General features: G+C 43.7%; 1 non-coding gene across 1 annotated transcript; it reads left to right on the top strand.

Moving 5' to 3' along the window:
• Positions 1-1,137: 1,137 nt before the first annotated feature.
• Positions 1,138-1,210, top strand: TRNAE-CUC (transfer RNA glutamic acid (anticodon CUC)). Its single transcript has one exon. It is a non-coding gene; the product is annotated as a tRNA-Glu (tRNA).
• The last annotated feature ends 6,089 nt before the right edge of the window (positions 1,211-7,299 follow it).

Raw genomic sequence — 7,299 nt, 5'->3', positions numbered from 1 at the left:
CGCACAATCAATTATCTACTAGTCAACTTGAAAAGCTAACACAACAAACCGTCCCTTGATCACGACCATAGGCGGCTAAAAACATCAGAATTCTCCAAAAGTTTGACAGCTAAGCATTCATGCGTAAACGTTGAAGATAGCACGACAATCTCGAATTGCAAGATCAAATAGCTCACGTGTCGTCTGCGGCCATAGCACCCTCCACTGTTAAAAAAAGATCATATGATGTGGACGAGCAATAAAAAATTCAAAGATCTGACTGTTACATGTATGTATTCCAAAAGTGCCCACCATATCGACGCCACCCCTTTCCAAATAGGAGTATAATAAGTATTGCAATAACAGAAATTGCTAGGACTCCAAGCCAACCCAAAGACTCCCTAGCCACACACCCCAAAAAGGATGAACATTGGGCACTGAAATAACAGAAGATCAATTAATATCGCAATACATAAAGGTCACAAGCTATCTGAGGGGTCTTGGCCAATCAAATTGTGTGACCCCTTAGCGATCATGCAGTGCTTGCCACACAAAACTCCTACAAAAACTGACTTTGATTATTATTTTCAGAGTTTAGCCAAATAAAAGGCTGAAGCACTATATATGGACCTTGTACTTATTGCACGCCCACGATTAACATCTGGCTTATTAGAGAGATATCATACTAAGCATCTATAAAAAAGATTCAAATAATTTGTACCCTCACTCCCAAATAATCTCTTGTACTCAACATCCAACATTGAGAATCCAAATCATCACACTTACAGATCACATCAGGATTAGTAACAATAAATAAAATGTTCAAGGAATTGAATCCTGAGATGAGTGTGACCCAAGTGTCATGAACATGTTATGATTGCCCGTATCAGGAAGTCGACGCGAAAACCAAACCATCCTCGCATTGCCCATATTAAACACGAACATGTTTGACTTCCTACAGAGCCTAGTGGACTTCAGTAGGACAATTGCATTTTTTTTCGCGTTGATCTTTCTCGTGCAAATGGAGGGGCATATTCTTGATTTTTTGAGTACACGAAAACGACCAGGATATTTCCTCAACCATGTGCGGTGAGTGTGATCCTTGGGACCAGGATAGATCCCTATGTTATGTAAATGTTTTGCTTTAGTACTCACATATCCGTCGTAGTCTAGGTGGTTAGGATACTCGGCTCTCACCCGAGAGACCCGGGTTCAAGTCCCGGCGACGGAAATCCTTTTATTTCTTTTTCATCAGATTTTAGTACTCAACAGTTCGTCCAGAAAGTATGGCTTTTTTGTCTAAGGTATTCTGCCTGGTTATCTTTATAAACAGTTTCAGTTTTGTGTTAATGTGTTAAATACATTCCTGACTACTTGCAAGCATGATGAAGACTTCTATAGCTTTTTTTCAGGGAACGATGAAGACTTCTATCTAATGTTCTGTGTTCTTTAGGGACAGTCCAGAAACACATGGAAACGTTCAGTCGACCTGAAACAAGCTGACCAACTGTACATGTTTCTTTTACTATCCCAACAGAGCCCGAAGCTTTTGAAAAAGAAGACTACTACGATAGCATGCTGTGATTTTCAATATTTTTTTGGCATTGCACAGGCAATAGAAATTACAATGGACTCGTGTCTTGAGCGAAAAAAGCTCCCCTAGTGTAGGAGAACTGTAGAAAAGATAAGACAACCATGCTACCACGGCGTCAGTTGCACATGCAGCCAGGGCCGTGCCGGCAACAAACAATCATAATGCATATATATCTCACAGAAAAAAATTATAATGTACTCCCTCCGTCCCATAATATAAGACGTTTTTTGACACTACACTTGTGTCAAAAAATGTCTTACATTATGGGACAGAGGGAGTATATAATATCTATACCTAATATTAAAAGACGGAACCTTTCATAATTCTCCATACGTCATCTCTTTACATCCGTTGATTTTGTGTTAACATAAAGGTTGACGGCTGAGATTAAAAAAATAGATCTACACACGGGTAACGGAAAAAACCAAACGGTTCACCGGCGTCCATGGTACGATATAACTCCTACGAGGTCTAGCACTGCGGACTCCTGGCCGATGCGGCAAGGACATGGCGAGGCTAAGTGCGCCGAAGCAGGCTGGGTCGCCGATGCGGCAGGGAATTCTTCTCCGCTCTCTCGCTGCACCTTCGCCCTCCCTCTCTCTGTACACCGGAAGGAACGAGGGCGGTGGGCATCGACCGTGACATAAATCGAGCGTAGCAGACAGTGCTTGCGTCGGCCTGCCATAGAAGACATGCGGCGGCCGGCTGGAGGAGGCGTGCGACGAACTAAGCACTCGCACTGTGGTGGCAGCCAGTGCATGCATCAGCAACAACTAGGGTGCGCCATGACGAGGCCAGCTAGGACGTAGATAGTAGCCAGATTCGTGGGTCGAGGGTGTGTTCCCTGACCGGGGATCGATCGACCCCAATCGAGGATCGGGTACGAGGTGGGGTCAAGGTGGATCGTTGGGCGGATCGCGACCCTAATCGAGGGATGATAGCCCAGATCGATATGGAAGATTGCATGGAGAAGGCAAGGGCATCTGTGGGGAATTGGGAGTTCAGGGTGGATCGAGGCTTACCTGCCAACCGCGCTCCAAAGTAATCAACTCTGCCAGACTGTTGGTGTCCACACTTCCGTGACCCGCCACTCGCGTGCAGGTCGTCGAGCTGCCTGCGGCCATATGCGCCCTTTCCCTTCCTGCTCCCGCAGTCACGCCATTAATGGATACGCACCCTGCTGGCCGCCGCAGCTTGAGAATCCAATGTTGGTTAGGGAACGAAAAACTGCACAAAAAAGAAGGGGCGGCTGGATGGGCAAACAGGAGAATCCTGGACGGCTCGAATCCTGAATCCCAGCAGCTGAACTGATGATGAGAGATTAGGGGGATAGTCTTTGCAAACAACGCATACGAGAAGATCACGCCGTAGACAGCTGCTTCTAGCCCCGTTTTTTCTGATGAAGTGAGAAGGGAAATAAATCACTGCTCTAATCTTTTTAGGGGGAATTACGGGATCTTTGTTTCCTTCCATGGAAAAATCACCACAACCCGGGGTCATCGACCCAAAAATGTTTGGATCGCGATCCACGTTCCCAATTGACGTTCCGAAGATGTATATCCCTCATCGCACCTCGTCCCGGAGGGGTAGCAATTCTCGACCCGGACGATCCGGATTTTTGGCAACCTACGTGGTCGGAGCGGGCTAGGTCGCGCGGCGGCTGCGTGACCGGGCTGCGTCGTTTTAGGCGAGACAGCCGTCCGGCCGTGTTGTGCGTGTAATGTTGGCCGCGTGTTGTGCATGTGTGTGTCATGTTGTCTGTCTGATGTGCTTGAGTGCTGGCTGGGAGAGAGGCCCACTGGCCCAGCCAACCTGCGCGCGTGGTGTTCGGCTGTCTTCAGGTTTGTCCGTGCATGTTGGCTGCAGGCGTGCTATGAGTGCGTGTGGCTGGCCGGTTTGTTGTTTGCCTTCTGTTTGAAACCTCGTGGAATCAAGTTTTCAGAGTAGACCATGAATTTAACATCAGCGTTCAGTTACCTTTTAAAGCTGCGCACCATGTGTTTGAGGTAATGTGTGATAAAAACTCTCTCAAAAAAAAGTGTGATAAAAACAACTATGATAGGGCAATGTCTTTTGATCAGATTATGCAAATAGTAATGAAACAATATATATCTGATAGCATATATATCATTCAAGGCGAGCGTAAAGTTCATGACTTAGATAATAAAATGCATTAAGTTATATATTCACAAAGAAGAAAGAATACTTGTGTGTAGTTTTATTTCCTTCTAAAAAGGGACGCGGATGTGGTGAACATGGGTGCGCGCGCACCCTTTATAAATAGTAAATTCAAAAAAATGCTAGAAAAAATCAAAAAAGGCTGAATTTACTTTTTAATATAGATATTCAACCGGTATACTCACACATGAGGTTCCACGAAGAAATCACATTCATGGTAATCTGGGCAAAAATGACAAAATCGAAGCTATATTAAAAAACATTGTTTGATGAATAGTATGGTTGCATTTGTATTTTCTTCACTAAGAATACCATGGGTGCCAATACATCATGAAGCTTTACACATGAGTAGAATGATCGACTAAGATTCACACCGCAAAATTTCAGAAATTTTTAATTTTTTCTAGTATTTTTTATGAATTCACTATTCTCGTGGGTGCGTGTGCACCCATGTTCACCTTTGTATTTTCGTCTAAAAAGATGCTATTTTATTAATCTTACTACTACAATGGTTCTTATATATTTTGAAATTTTTTATTAAGAGTTTCCTCTCCATTTTATCTTTTATTATTAGGGGAATACGTACACATGTTGGGTTGCATATTATGAATCTAATGCAACAACACCCCTATTAAATCTGATTGATTATTTATTGCTATTTGTCGATACCCCTTATGATATATTTTATATATAGAACTAAACAAAGAATATATGAACTGTAAAATCCAGCATTTTTTTCTTTTATGATGTTGCAACACCTGGGGCCATAAGCTAGAGATATAGAAGGTATTTTTTTTCTCGTTGCAACGCTGATGCATGTTTTAGCGACAAAATCTGCATTTATCTTCTATGTTTAATATTACATCTTATATGCAAAAACTGGAACAGTTCGTCTAGATTAGAGTTGTCGGGGGACAATGAACAAAGGATTATGGATGTGCCTCCTCAATGAATGTATCGTAGTTCGCTTTTCCCCCTTTTGTTGGTTTTACAAGTGACGTTGTAGATTTGTTTAGTTAATATTATGCTAACACTTGATGCTATTTCCAGGAGTTGAAACAAGTTATTCCCATCATGCTTCATCTGAGGAAGCCAGTGATTTGATGATGAGTGGTTTTTGTCCATCACAAACATTTGAGTATTTATGTGTTTTAAGATAGTTTCTCCATCAACGGTGAGGTGAACTTAGATTTGGGAGGTCAAGGAAGAAAAAGAGTGAATTAGTATTCTTCCCGGAAGATAAAGATATTGACTTGGCCGTACAAAAGCCAAGTGCCTTTAATAAAGAAATGCCTCTTGATATTCATGTCTATTCTAAAGTTCTATGTTTGAAACAATTGATGTTGAGTCAATGCACGGCGGCGAGTGCGGGAAACCAACAGAAGAGGTTGACTAAGACCTTGCATGGCGAATATTTTGATGGGGTTGGCTATTACATGACACGCCCCCTCCCAGAGATTAGCCGTGAGGTGAGGACCATCTCTAATGGGCAAGGCAGTGCTGGGCAGGAGTCGCGATGGTGCGAGCATGCCAGCCAAACCTGTGGTGCACAAGCTGGAGCTGGACCATATTTAAATTTTGCCCTAGGTTTACATGGTAGCAGCTGTGTTTCTTCCGTTACAACGCACGGGTCTTTTGCTAGTAATGTCTTACATAACAACTGGACATATAAAAAAGTCATACCTATCCAATGCACGGGTCTTTTAGTATTCTTTAAAATGAAATTTTCAATGATATCCTCGTAATCAATCTTCTTCAACACTTCACTCTCAAGTGCTATTGTGGCCAAATCATTGAGTCTTTGTTATGTCATAGAAGTACGCATATAGGACTTCAATAGCTTTAAGGTAGAACTGTTACAATGTGATTCTTAATCAAGGAGGTAAGAACCGGTCTCTAACGAAGTAAAAATCCCTGTCAATAGTTAATGAAAATAAGGAATTAGGAGTGGGAATCAAAGTTAATGGAAAAGGACTCGCTAGCCATTAAGCACCTGAAGGCTGCAGTCGGTCACCGATCAATCTGATGAGACAACGAGTCTGAAATTTAAGAGAGGAGGGGAGCAAGGCAACGGCGGCGGCGGCCTGAATCCGATCGCAGGCATGTCCGATCGATCTAAGGCGACGAGATGTTTCCTGTAGCGACGCCGTCCGGCCGACGCGACTGCGGTTTCCCGTTCCCCGATCGAGAGTTCGAGAGTCGAGATGATCCCCGTTCCCCGATCCCGATCGACTATTGTAGGCTACGATCCTGTTGTTTTTTTAGACCGACGAGGGCTCGAGGCAACGATCCCGTTTCCATCTTTTTTTGAGGGAATATCCCGTTTCCATCTAGTACAACGTAGATCGAGCAGTTTAGGACGAGGAGACGATCCCGTTTCAGGGCTCGATGGGCTCATCGTGCCTAGCGGCCCAGTGCGCTAGCGCTTAGTTCTTTTAATACTAGGCCTGTATAAATAATTTAGGGCCCCTCAAAATTATGGGCCCTGTGCGGGCCGCACATTTGGCACCACTATGGGCCCGGGCCTGATTGTATCTACCACGGGTGCTTTACTCTTCTTATTCAATTCAAGACGAGGTTCCATTGGAACATCAATTGGATTGCAATCTTTCATGCCACAACTTTCAAGTATCTTCCTTGCGTATGCCTCCTAGCATAATGTGATCCCCTCCGTCTTTTGCTACACCTTGATCCTGAGGTAGTAACTCAATAGTCCTAGATCATCCATCTTGGAAAAACGTTTTTATTTGTAGCTTGGAGTTAACAATCACCTCTTCATCTCTTCTCCAGTAATCAATAGGTTGTCGATGTAGATGCCAACTAGTAGACGATCTCTTCCTTCACCTTGCTTGAACATTGCATGATCTAGTGGGGCTTTCTGAAATCCAAAAGAAATCAAAGTTCGATCAATCTTGATGTTCTATGCCCGAGGGCCTTGCCGTAATACATCCAAGACTTTGTGTAACGTCGGTACCTTGCGGTCTTCTCCCTCTTTGATGAATCCTAGTGGCTGGTTCACATACACATCTCCTTCTAACTCACCGTTCAAAACGCAGATTTTACATCCACGTGATGTATCTTCCATGATTCTTGATCCACGAGAGCTATGGGTAATCTCAATGATTCCACCCTTGCAACGGGAACAAACACTTCTTCAAAGTTAACACCTTCCTCTTACACGTGTCCTTTGGACACTAGCCTCGCCTTGTGCGTCACACGTCCTTCAACATCTTTCTTGATCTTAAATTCCCACTTGATCTCTATGGCATTTTGTTTGTTGGGAAGATCCACGAGCTCCCATACATTGTTGTGTTGGATCGATCCCACTTCTTCTTCCATTGCCTGACGCCAATAATCCTTTATATTTGCGTCCATAAAGTCCGCCAGTTCCTCGGTGTTTACAAGACACTGTCGCCCACTCCCTTTCACCTTTACCAGATCAATATTCCGAAGAGCTTGTTTTGAATATGGGTGTAACGTCGGTTGCAGATGTACGGGAATAGGTCACCGTGTCCTTTCTTCCTCCATGAGCAACTGTGTTATCTTGC

The sequence above is a fragment of the Triticum aestivum genome, chromosome 5D (assembly GCF_018294505.1).
Source record: "Triticum aestivum cultivar Chinese Spring chromosome 5D, IWGSC CS RefSeq v2.1, whole genome shotgun sequence".
NCBI lineage: Eukaryota > Viridiplantae > Streptophyta > Magnoliopsida > Poales > Poaceae > Triticum > Triticum aestivum.
The sequence above is the reverse complement of the archived record's forward strand: the minus strand, read 5'-3'. Positions and strand labels throughout refer to the sequence as shown.